The following is a 13529-nucleotide window of genomic DNA, read 5'->3' as shown; positions in this document are numbered from 1 at the left end:
CGTCACCTGTGGGCCCAAAAGCCTGGAGCCAGGCAAGGAGAGCACAGGCTTGGTTGCAGGCTTTAAAGGGCTGAGAGCGCTTAAGGAGGCTGAGACCTCGGATTAGCGAGGTGTTTCCAGCCGGGGCGGCGGTGCCCGCCTGGTTGGAGCCGAGCCGAGCCGGGCCGGGCTCTGGGCTGCGCTGGGCTGAGCCGGGCTGAGCCGAGCCGAGTCCGCTGCCGGCAGGCTCGGGCTGCCGGTGCCACCTTCTGGACACAAGCGCAAGCGTTATTCACCTTCCCTTTGGGATGGAAGCAACGCCGCAAACAACCTGACTTGATTCCACGCTCCAGCCCTACTTTTTGTCTACCTCCCTTTAATCCCCCCCACTCTGGGGGGAATCAGCCTTAGCAGCAGCACGACCCAGGACAGACACGCGTAGTGCATCCTGCCTTCTGTGGAAAAGTCCATGCTGCAAGCTCAGAAAGAAGCTCCCTCCCTTTAGCATTTCCTCTTCTCCAAGCATCTCTGAGAAACAGTCAAGCATGGGAGACGTAGAGACAGGACTACTCCTAAGAGATATCTGTGCATTTCAGGCCAGGGAGGAAGAGCAGGGGCGTGCAAGGGCACATATGTTAACAGCAGTGGCACCATCTCGGGGGCTCACAAAGTGTTAATTTCAGCAAGGACCGGTCTGTGGAGAGGGGTCTGACCGCTATCGCTGTCCGATCAGCTTTAATGGCCATATGTGAATGCAGAAATTTTGCCATTTATGTCAACAGCAGTGATGTTCTCAAAGGGAATCATGCTCTGTAACATCCAAACCACAAACTGTTGAGCACGGTTACACCACAGGCATTATTGAGAGCAAGGCTAAGGTTAGAGAGGCCACCTCATCCTGAAAGAATCCCAAAATTACATCTCCTGCGGACAGCATCTGCTGTCCTACCTATAGCTGCAGAGTGGGACCTGAACGCTGTCGCCCAAGCAGTAAACAACATGTATATACCCAGCGCAGCCTCTGAAATGGTCCACAGCTTGGAAACAACATTTAGTGCAGAGAAGGTGTGTCCAAAGAATAAAGAGCACAATAGGGAGCAGCAGAGCAGGGAAAGCTGTGAGGTTGACAAGAAGTGTCTGCATTGGTGGAAAGCAAAAAGGAGGCCAAAGGAAGAGCTACGGCGACAATGCAGCGATGCAGCAGTGAGAAGCTGCAGGCTGCAGAGCACAGTGCTAAAAGGCTCCTCACTGAAGACTTGTTCTTCTGATCCAAACTAAGATGGAGCTTAAGAAATGCAGAGTTTGAAGCTGTCAAATGCTTGCAGCAGCTGCAAACATGCAGCACCTAAACCAAAGGGCCTCAATTTAGTGGCAGCTTTTTTTAGGGATTATTGTAACATGAGACAGTGGCACTAGAGGCAATGGGTCATAGGAAACGCACAGGTAATGAAGTGTGGTGCACGATGGGGACTTAAAGAAGCTGTGAAATCACAGAGGCTGCTGTACTTCTGTACTGCAACATATACTTGTTTCCATTTCACAGACTGGGGCTCACCAGTGACCTGGAGACAGGCTGAAGGACCCATAAGGCAAATGGGCAGCAATTTCAGGGCAATATGTCTATTTCAGAAACATAAAGTACTTGAAATATTTTCTCATTACATTGGCTTTAGTTCTGTGAAGCCTTCCTTTAATATGCACATAGCTTAATGATCAACACCAACGGTGTGGTGATTAAAGCTGTGTTGCAGCTTTGATATTGCCATGTTGCTATTACACAACCCAGCTACAGATGCTAACCCATCCAGGTCGTCAGTTTTTGTCTCCACTCAGGTTTAGTTGCTGCATAAGTGGTCCAAATGTATGCACTGTTACTGCTTGTTCAAGCAAGGGCTTCACTGGTTTCTTTTAATGTAAATTCACTAAAACTAGCAACAACCTATCTTCCACACAGTGTAATCAGAGTAACTGACGATAACAGCAGATTGCTTGTGTCAAACCTCTTATTCCTACCCACTGTTAAGTCTCAGTTCCCCTAAGTCTCCAGGATGGGCATGGACTCCTGTCTGAAATAAGTTTCAGCAGGATCTGATATTCTGAACCCCAATGAAAGGGATTACTTGATGTGCTTCTCTTTAGCACTGGTACTTGACAGTGTTTTGTGCTTTGTAACAAAGCTAGTCAGTGCAGTGCTTTAACTCTCTTTGGCTACTAGGAAATAGCAAGATCTCTATTTATAAATTTTATAATTTCCGGTCTTTATTGATTTTAAAAGCATCTTTAGCATGCAAGCAGCTGTTTAATGCATTTTGACCGAAAAGCAGGGCATTTGCATTAGTATTCCCAGTAGAACGTTTGTCCTTTCGTGTCCATGCATTAAGGCCCTGTTTAAAATCTGTCTGTGTCCCTAATCTCTCTGGGGAGCTTTTCCTGAATATTCAATGCTAGTCCACAGTCTGTAACAAAAGAGGGAGGGGGAAAAAGAGACAGAGAACAGTGTTTATGCATAAAGTTCAACAGCCTTTTCACATAAAAACATATGCACACACAAAAGCACCTCAACTGTAGAGCCTGGCATTGCCACAGCAGAGATCTGACAGCATGTGCAGTTCTTCAAGTTAACTAATTTACAGTAAGGGCATAAGGCATCTGAGATCCAGATGCACTCTTTCAGGCAGCCAGGGCCATAAATAAAACAGAAAAGAATGCTCTGACTCTAACATGGGTTTTACAGAGATGTGTTGAAGGTCTAGCAGATGGATTTTGCTGTCTCAGCTTTTACCTGTATAACAAAGTAAAGGCAGAAAGCTTCTTACTGGCTCCTTCAATTCAAAACCTTTGCATTTTCTCCCATATGCTCCCAGGAAGATATGGCTAATTTAACAACAAGCAAAATCCTACTCCCCCAGGGAAGCTGATGGCAAAACTCCCACTGGCTCCAGCAGGCTCTGGGTTTTGCTCAACATTAAACGCAATTGGCTGAACTTGACTAACAGCACAACCAATACTGGAATCAAATTTGTATTCTTTCATCTACAAATTTGCCACCCTAATGCTGCCCCTGGTGCTGCTGTCCCCTCGTGGTTCTCATGGAAGAGCAAAACCAGTGACACAGCTGCTGCCACCTAAACTGGGCTCACTTCAGCCTCAGCCCGTGCTGACACACAGCTCTCTTCTATGGGGGAGTGAGGAATCCTCTCTTGAATAGGATAACATATCAAAACATTTTTTCATGCCATTAACTTTGTTTTTCTGGATCTACATGCTGTTCCAATGCAGTGCTTATAAAGCAGAAAACTGAAATTCTGCATTTGAAAGACAGCATATCAGATAGCAAAAATTTCAGATTTTTAAAAAAGTTTGCTGGTTGATAAATTATTTCTTTCCCCCACGCAGAAACTTCACAGCCATCACCCAATCTAGCTTTCATAAACATCTGAGTACTCTTCTTGGAGCCAGTCTGCTGTTTGGGCAGATGGCACAAACATTTTACAGTCCATTTTATCCCTGATGCCTATAGTTAATGCTCACTATTAATAGTGGGATAGACACACATGGGTACATATATGAACACACATGCATATACAGATATGCTAAGAGAAGAAAACATTTCTGACATGTTCTGGTGAGGAAATCAAACTGTCAAAGGTAGATTCCTGAGCTCAGGACATACTAGAAATAACATCCTCAAAACTACATATTGAGCTGACTTCAGAAAAAATTGTGCACCATGAACAATTAAGCAACACTTCAGTATTTCTGGAAAACCAATTCCTGTGTGTCTTTTAATCTTTACCAAATTACATCTGCTCACCTGCATTACTTGGTTTTAAAATATAAGGTGGTTATATTTTAATTTGGTTACTGTGGATTCTCACTATTTACCACACTTCACTCTGATCTGTTCCTGCAGGTCTCAGATTCTCTTGCCAGAAGTACATTTAAAGGTATGTTTTACTCACTCCATTTCATAAGCAGGGAATACATTTTCTGCTCAAGGTTCTGGATTTAAAACAGAAAACCCCAGCTCTAAGGATGGGGAGATGACAGGGAGAGAAACAGCCAGCCTGGAACTCCCTAAGACCAACGCCTGCATCAGGAGGGAGCAACAGGGGCAATTGCAGGGATGGGAGGTAGAGCAGGCAGTACAGCGCAGAGACATCAAGGGAGTTGCTGAACTAATTGGGCACATCCTTCCAGAGCCTGCCTTAAGAGGCAATGCTTGACTCTGGCAACGTTGCAGCCTGGGCTCCAGTCATCGTTCTCAGCGCCGTGTCTCAGTGTCCCCACATTCTCCATCCCTGCTTGCTCGCAGGAGCGGCCCCGTAACACACCCCTACTTGCAGTCACCGCAGTGCTTGGTAATGCAGCTTAGGGAAAGCCGGAGGAGGAAGAAGAGAATAAACATCTGAAGACCAATGACTCAGGCTAATAGAGAATGTGCTTAAAGCAACTTGTTTCGTCAATGGCTCTGCTATTTGTTTTACACCTTTTAGACTTGGTCATCCCAATTCTTTTTCTCCACAACTAAGTGGCCAGGAGGAAGCTCTCTCACCTATTATAAAAGCACAGTATGCAGTAATCATAGGAGGCTACTGTTCAAGACAAAGGTGTGAACTCCACTTTTAAGAATGTGCTGGGCTGTAATTCTGAAGAATGCATTTATTAGCAAACTCCTGTTTTTATAAGCCACAAATCAAGACAGCTCCCTGCAGCACTCGAGCAGCTTTATGAATCATGAGCCCTGCAGTGCATTGCCATGAGACTTTGCTTTAGAAATAAAATTGTTTGTTCAAGAGCAGAACACCCCAGTTCAGCCTTCTCTTTCCACAACTGCTGCTCAGTCTCAAACCAGAAGGAAACAGCTCCGGAACTACACATGCACTTAAGGTTCTCTTAATATCTACGGATACAGTATAAAAGCATCATGGTGAGTTTCTAAGTCTGACACGTGCCTAATTAAGCAATGTTTACAGTATTTGGCTACTTGGCAAAACTAGGCAGCTAAGTAAAACAGGTCTAGCACAGAGTCAGTCACATGATTTTATTGGGGAGGGGGGGGAGAGGGGGGAAGGGGGCCAGCGGGTAAGTGCTAGAGGTTTCCCAGATATCCCTTATTTCAAATCCGGAAAAAAAACAATGGCCAGCTCTGTACCAAACCACAGGTCAACAGATTTCAATGGTCCAAGGTTAAAATTGGCCTCCAGCTAGCTGCACAGACTTATCCCACAGGTATTAAACAGGAAACTTTTAAAGCTTAAAAATAGTTACAGTTATGTAACTTATTCTTTTAAAAGGATTTTTATCATGTAGGTGAAGACTAGAAGCTTTCCTCCTTTGAAATGTTTGTGTTTGACACTTCCTCTGTAGCACAGTAAGTCTGTTTTTTCTCTCTTGTGCGGGCCGTGCATTGCATTTTGTTTTGCTATTTTGTCCTTTTTTCTTCCACAAAACAAGCTGTCAGCAGCATGGGAAGTAAATCTGTAACTGGGACACGTAAGAACTCTGTTCTGAGACTGCATCGCTGCCCCCAGTAAAGTCACCCTTGGAAACAAGAGCACTTGAGAATATCTTAGCACACAGTGAAAGGCTTTTCGCTACGGTTTATTTAGCTGAAGAGGAAAAACATAATTTAAGTAAAAAACCTCAAGAGATTAAAGATGCTAAAACTATGTGGTCTCTGCTGAACTTCCTGCTACTGCAGGCCACAACCCCTGAAGAGCACTGTGTTTGAATATTGGCTTTGGTGAGGACAATACTTTTGGACTGAGAGATAAACCTAATTTTCTTGGACTGATATGAAAGCTAAACAATAATATAGGCTCTTCTCCTACTACCACAACCACTCCCAAAGCTAAGGGAGTCCAGCCCAATACCAAAGGGCCACGCTAAGCACAGCTGGTTGCTACACAAATTGCTTTAGCCTGCTATTAACTTCTTCCTCTGCTCCTTACTCACTGTCCTGTATCACAGCCAGTAGCTGTACTCTCCACATGTCCAGCCTCAATCCCCAGCAGATCCATCTCATCTGTCCCCAGATGCCACAACAAGCCACCATTTCCCAGGTGGCCCAGTTTACCTAACCCCGATCTGCTGGGCCCCGGAGCCTATCTCCACTGTCAGATGCACCATACTCAACCAGCCCGGCTATGTAATTAGCAGTGCAGCTGCACCGCCACCAACCTGCCAGTAGGCATGTGGCAGACCACTTCTTGGCAACTATTAATCATACATTGCACAAGAAACTGTTCCTTAACGCAGGCTAGTCTTTCCACTCCCAAACTGTGTAAAGGACATAAAAGCTTTTGGACATGCAGAAAAGTGAACAAAATGAGTGGTAATTAACTCTCATGACTACAAAGGCTAACAACTTCGGCACTTGCAAAGGGGATCAGAGGCAACTGAGCTGAGAAAGAACTGTAGCAGAACAAGTATTTGCCTGGGAGCAAAGGCTGCCAGAGTGCTTATTTTAGAATGAATAGTCATGTTAGTTAACTAGAGCCAACTACTGAACAAATAGCTCACGTTACAGCATACCGAGGTAGACTAGATGCATCCTCTGATCTACTGACTGACAGACCTACTGCAGTGGGGTTTTTTTCAATTTCTGAAAAAAATTCAATTTCTTCTGAAAAAATTATATTTCTTTTTTCAATTTATAAAAAAAAACCCCAATCTATCCTGCATAGCTGGTCCTGGGTTTTGGTATAGAGTCTTTTAACAGATTAATAGGAATGAAACTTGTATGAAAAAGGAACCTAAACCAAACTTACTCACTGCAGCATGAGGCATTTACATTCAGCATGAGTGTATGGTTTGCAAAGAAAAAAAGGGCAACAAAACTAAAAGTTTTTCTGTAAAGTGACACATGCTAACCCCTTTTATCTCTGACAGGACAGGCAATCTTTGGTACACTACATGGCCTTGTCATTTCTGACCTTTTAACACAACTGCAGTCTCAGCATCAAGATTTGCCCTGTTGTGTAATGGCATACTATGCACTCCACCACACCCTACATGTTACTTAAAATGCTGGTGTGGACAATGGATATGACTATATACTTTTCAAGTAGTAAGGCAAAGGAACAATTTTCTTGGGAGCGTTTGTTAAGGCAGCCAAAATTAATCCTGAAAATTACAAGTAAAATGTGTTCTGATTATCACCATGCAAGTATACACATCTCATCTGGAAACACACATAAATTGATGAGTAAAAGTTCACTTCTACATGAACTGCTTTTCACTTATCATAAACTCTAAGGATTTCTCAGGGACAAAAGATTCACTTGTCAGCTGCTATGCCCTTTAATAAGCTTAACAACTATAATGACAGAAGCAGCATGTCCCCAATTTAGCAAACCAGGCTATCTCTGTCCAGGTTTCACTACAGCTCTGGAGGCCTGGAAAAAATATTCACTGCAGTGAATCTTCTGTACCCTTTAGGGAAATAATCCACTGAAGAGATTTTCTTCAGACCTAGATTTTGTGGAATGGACAACAAAAGTATTAATTTGCAGGAGCTGCACGAAGTGTGTGTGGCTCCTCGTGCTCTGTTGAGGAGAAATTCACATACCAATAACCTGCGTTGTGCTCCGCTAAGTCCTGTGCTGGTATCTCCCGCCTTAGTTCAGGCCCACAGCAGGCTTCTTCCTCGAGGCTTACTCAGCTCCAAAAGGATGGCGCTTGCATGTAAAGCTCTTGACAGCAGCTAGGGGTTCTCTGCCACAGGCAATGCAGCCGCTGACATCTCAATCCAAACCGTCCAAACCCAGTCAAACCATCTCAGTCACCTGTAACACGAAAATGAAAAAAGTTCTTTCACCTTTCCAGCTAAATATTTTTCTACTGTTTAAATGGTATGATCCTTAGGACAGAGGGTCAACCCCATACTTATCCAAAATCAAGCATAAGTTATCCTTTGCTTTAATTCTTTGAGATCTCTGGCTAAGAATCACAACATAAGATGTTAAACCACATTTGTTTAATGCCCTTTTTAAAGCTCAAACCAATTGTAAAGCAGACCAGGTAGATTTTCACTTTAGGTTTACTTTGTTTACTTTGTTTACTTTGTTTCTATCCTCTTGATTTTCTGTGCTCTGGGCGATTCCAGGCAAGTTTCTTGCTGGTCTCTTACACTTGTTTTGTGCCATCTTACACTGCTGGAACCGTGCAAGTAAGGAACTGTAATAACAATACTAACAGCTCAGATCTAAGAGGGCATAGCTATTTTTGCTGGATTACTTTTCTGGCACCGCACTTAAAGCATCAAATGATTTGACACCTGTAATTTTATATTTGGAATAACACAAGGTATTCATACTTCTTTTGTAATGTAAGATAAAAGCAAACACTATATATGTTCTCATTCCAGTGCTGCTGTCTGGCAGCTATTTGCCTAAGGAAAAAAAAGTACTGTTACATTACAGAATACATGGAAAAGTAAAAACTATGGAAAAGAAATCATTAAATAGCTAACTTATTCCCCTGCTAGCACTAGACTGCTCCCTGCAGCATGTTTTAGAGCATTTTGTCCAGTCTGGTTTTACAAGTTTCACATTACTTTCATTTATATCTTTAATACATCACCAAGTCTAGTGTGGTTTGGTGCTGCTTATTTTCCTTGTCTTTCGGCTAGAAGACTCAGTGCTGGACCAGCTGTTCATATAGAACAGGCTCCAAAACTACTGAAAAAAATCTGGACTCTTTCCACTAACTTCAACCGGCTTTGGATCAGGCTCACGAAAAGACTGCGAATACATTTCATCTAAGACTAAGCAGGTTACAGTCAGCAAAGGATAAAGAGGATTAGCTGTGCACAATCCAAAGGCACACTAGTCTGCGAGCTTCTGAAACAACTGGCTAACACACTTTCGCTTTCACAGAGAGAAAGGGCTAGGTTCGTTGCTGGTGCACTGCCACGAAGTCAATGCCACCATGCCAGGAACAAATTTGATCTGGAATCTTCCCAGTTACCCTCATTGCAACTGGGGTTTACCTAAGCTAGAGATGAGGAGATTTATTTTCTAAAAATGCAAAAGCAAGTGCTGTCTGCTTTCCAGTTGAAGTTTAGGTCTTTAGAGAGACCCCTATGGAATGAATGTAAGGACAAACGCAATGGGTTTTGTCCCTTCCCTCCGTCAGGAAAGGACGGACCCCCTTTCTTCTTCCAAACCTGAAATGGGTCATATTTGGTTTAAAATACATCTACTTAGACCTCCACTTTCTGTCACCAAAACAGATGGGCAGCCCCAAACCATTAATTACCATATATTTTATAGAGAACTGATACTTCAACACCCCCCCACTGTGTGTGCTCTGAGTGCGTGACTTCTGAAAGCTAGAATGCTTTTTATCAGGAATTATTCCACCAGTGGGGGACTCATTCTGAGCAACACAATCAAACGAAGACGGTGGTACGCAGTTATTCTGCCCACCCTTTCTAAGTTCCCAGCAAACCCTGTCAGAGTTGGTGATGCTCTCAGCTGCTGAGAATGCTTTAATCAACCAGGCTCTTTTTTTTTTCCTGGTCCCTCTGTTCCCTACAAACGGGGGACTTCATGGCACTGCTTTGTTGGACAATGTATACAGTTATAACCTACGCTAGAACTATGCCATTAATGAAGGAACACTGGGGGTGTGTGTGTCAAGCAGATGAGAAGGTTCTTTTGATCTTCCACACGCCACCACTCCGGCAGATGGGTGTCTAAACTGCTTTACTAATGTGCTGAAGTCTTCCATCATTTCTCAAACCATACTGAAGGAGTAATCAGAATTTCATTCCGTTCAGATTTTCTGCTCTCCCAGCTCAAATCCAGCTGATTGTTATGCAGTAGGAAAAAAAAAAGATATTTTTGTTTTTAAACATGGATTTTCCAGGAGGTTGGGAGGAGCATACTCTCTGAGGCAGCCAACAGGAGCCTCTCAAATTCCTGTCTAATTTCAAAGCAGTTTCCACAGCACTATGGGAGCTGCATTTAGCTTTAAGTACTACTTCAAAGGAGCAAAACAAGGGATTCAAAGCTACTTTTCAGGATACCTTAGAATCAGAAGAGACATGGCTAAAAAGCAGAAAGATTTATGAACATGAAGATAGAAATGCTTTTAGCCTCCAACACACAAATAACTGGGGTCAAACAACCCAACTGGTTTGAGGCCACAGAAGTATAATAAAGTTTGTATGTAATTGCCTGTAAGACCTTGATGTAGAAAATCCCTGCCAACTCTTCCAAAAATATGATTCTCATGTGGCAGTGTGACAAAAACTGTGAATCCACCCGAATTTCCCCAGATTGAATGACACAGCTATAAATGACAAGGGGAAGAGAAAAAGAGGCAAAGTAGGGCCTGTGTTCTGTAAAAGAATCAAACTATCACTTCACAGGCAGCTAAACTGATCTAACAAGTCACTGTTGCAGAAGTGTGAGGTCACACATCTCAGTCTCTTTCCCAGCCTCCCAGCTGCAAATGCAGCAGCTTGGGTATTCTGATCACAGAATCACAGAATGTTAGGGGTTGGAAGGGACCTTGAAAGACCACCTAGTCCAAACTCCCCTGCTAGAGCAGGATCACCTAGAGTAGGCCACACAGGAACACGTTCAGGTGGGTTTTGGACGTCTCCAGAGAAGGAGACTCCACAACCTCTCTGGGCAGCCTGTTCCAGTGCTCCGTCACCCTCACAGTAAAGAAGTTTCTCCTTACATTCACATGGAACTTCCTATGCTCCAGCTTGCACCCGTTGCCCCTTGTCCTGTCATTGGACATCACTGGGAAGAGCCTGGCTCCATCCTCCTGACACTCGCCCTTTACATATTGATAGACATTAATGAGGTCACCCCTCAGTCTACTCTAGGCTAAAAAGGCCCTGCTGCCTCAGCCTGTCCTCATAAGGAGTATGTTCCACTCCCTCTGTCATCTTTGTGGGTCTGCACTGGACACCTTCAGTCATTCTGTCACCTGATTTACCCCGCTATTCCAGAGAAAACTGTCCACCTTCCTGCTATTTCTCTTCCAGGCTAATAAGTCAGAGTGTCTAAAGGAGGATCCAACAAATGCTAGAACCAGCGCAAAGTAAGCAGCAGGATGCCCAGGACCTGGGAGGGCAAAGGTCTGGGGACTGACAAAGTGCTCGCAAAGTGAAATTGTCCCAGGGTGTCTCATGGAAGCCCTACCTTAGTGCAAGGACTTGTCATTAGATGTGAAGGGGGAAGTGAAGGGCGAAGTGGAACAAGTATGGGTCCTGGTCAATGCTGCTTTGGAGGAGTGCAGAAATAAGGATGTACACTAAGGGGCTAGGAATCTCTCACGTCTGTGGAGGATTTCCTGTGTAGAAAAAAGTATGTGCATATGCAGCAGCTGCAGCTGCATCACACCCAGGAGCCAGGGGATGTGTAACCCGTATGCAAATAACTGCACAGTTCCCCTGTGAAAGCGTGGGGCTGACTGCACAGAGTCATGGTAGCTGCACAATGTATCTACTGAAGAGTTTTGCACTTACTGTACATGGTGGGACTGCACAGCACACACACAGAGCTGCTCCTGCCAGGCTGCTTCATGTTCTGTAACTGCACCACATGCTCACAGTGCTAAGGTCCAGAGTTTCCAGACATGGAGCAAGTAGTTCAGAAGTGTCTGCTCCCTACAGCTACCAGACATCCGGAAAGCCCAGACAAATTTATGAAGTCCTCAAAATGCTTAAATGTGATTTCCAGGCAGAAAGTGTAAATGTGCTGGGAAAAGGAAGCGTGCAACACCCAGAAAGTACTTTGCTGCTTGTAGAAGATCAAACACAGGACAAGAGAAGTTTAGGAACACCTGTTCTGGTGAACTGAAGGCAGGGCTGGGAGCTGGAGTGTCGACTTCTTCACCTGTCTTCCCTACTGACTTGATTTACCCTAACTCTTGTTTTACAAGAAATTTGAGAGGACATACTTTCACATAATGGAAGTATGAGAGGTACCACGCAGTTCAGCTTCACAAACATTCCTGTCAATGTGGCCACTACAAAAGCTGCATTAAGAAACTTATTTCAGACCTAGACACCTGCGATGAAAATAACTGTAAATGAGTAAGAGGCTATGCACTAATGTGAGAACCCACCCTTCCCTCTCCTTTACATGGTGTTGACATAAAATTAATTACTTAGCTCACAGAGACGCAATACTTAATATTTGTTAAGTGCTTTGAAATTCTGATGGAAGACATCATACTAGAGTGCATTATGACTAGTACAGTGTAAAAGTGATGCCAGTGGTGTTGCTCAACCAGAACGCTGGAAGGATATTCATTCAGTTTCTCATTTAAAAGGGGAATGGAGATTAAGGTGATTCAAGAAAGTGTTTCAAAACTCAGTTATCTTAAAGGAAAAGGGAGAACTGGAGAGAGGTGCTAAAACAGTTTCCAGAGGAATTTACTGTGCAGTGTTCATTAATTCCTGCAAAGCCAGAGAGTAATTGCCTACAGCAAAACCCTGGCTCTATCCAAGTACATGGAAAATGTTTCACCAACTGCAGCACAATGAAGATTGTTAGCTTTTGTCATCGTTTCCAAGAGACGCATCCAGCACCCAATACACAGGTTTGTGACTGTGCAGTTACTTGTTTACAGTTTATATTCAGGAAATAACCTCATCAAGCTAGGGCATGTTCACCATGTAAAAACAACTGCTCAGCTTCTTATCATCTTTCTACTACATCCCGTATTTGGAGTAAATCTTTCCATTCTCTTAATGAATTTGGACCTGAGCTACCTATTTAAGTTGGTGGCAAAACCCCAATTAAATGGAAGCAGTGTGGAGATCACTGTAGAATCTGTAGTAAAGAAGGAAAGAAAATACTCTGTATTTAACAGTGGTTGTAACTCATATACACCCCAGAAGTTAAATTCATTTACTCAGAAGTCTGTGGAATTTGTAATTCATTCCTGACTGGAAAAAAAGGAACAAAAATTCAGACAACTTATTTTTTCAGAATTAATCCTCCACACCTAACAGGAAAAAGACTAAAAGAAACATACTACTCATCACTTCTGGATAAGGCAGAGTTAAACAGCACATTTTTCAACTGGAAGCTTTGCACCTGGGAGGCTCAAAGGAGAAGGGCTATAAAAAGTAGCAGGTGAGAGGCATCAAAGTTTGAGAGAAGGTGCCTGGGAGTTTCTAGCTTTAAGAGGGATAATTTTACAGTAGGCGTCTATAGCTAAATAAAATGAAAATTTGCTAGCATACAAAACTTGGGGTTTATTTTTTTTAATTGATTGAAGCCTGTTATTTGGTGTCTATGGGGCTCTTAGTGAGCCTTTTTTCAAGTGGTGTGTGATGGCTTAATGTACTATACAGTGTAGGAAATGTTAGAGGAGCTATTTATTGTTGTAAGCTATTTCTTAAGGTAAGGTTTGTACTATAGCACACCAGCCCTTCTAAAGCACCTATGTCTCTATACAGCTGCCTAGAACAAAGGTAGTGACAAAGTTACACATATAAGCTTTCTCTCTTCATTTGTGCTAGTGTGCTGTATCTTTCTAACTGTATTTCAGGCTCTTAAGCATGTAAGTTT

General features: G+C 43.4%; 1 protein-coding gene across 3 annotated transcripts in view; it reads right to left on the bottom strand.

Annotated features, from left to right (window-relative positions):
• COA1 (cytochrome c oxidase assembly factor 1) overlaps window positions 1–13529 on the bottom strand; it is a 57420-nt gene that overhangs the window by 38082 nt on the left and 5809 nt on the right. For all 3 annotated transcript variants that reach the window (XM_084279954.1, XM_084279951.1, XM_084279952.1), the window contains exon 2: window positions 7553–7769. The gene's annotated coding sequence lies outside the window, so the exon portion shown is untranslated. The remainder of the gene's footprint in view (window positions 1–7552; window positions 7770–13529) is intronic.

This window comes from Gallinula chloropus (assembly GCF_964237585.1).
Source record: "Gallinula chloropus genome assembly, chromosome: 2".
Lineage (NCBI taxonomy): Eukaryota > Metazoa > Chordata > Aves > Gruiformes > Rallidae > Gallinula > Gallinula chloropus.
This window is presented reverse-complemented; position numbering and strand designations above follow the sequence as displayed.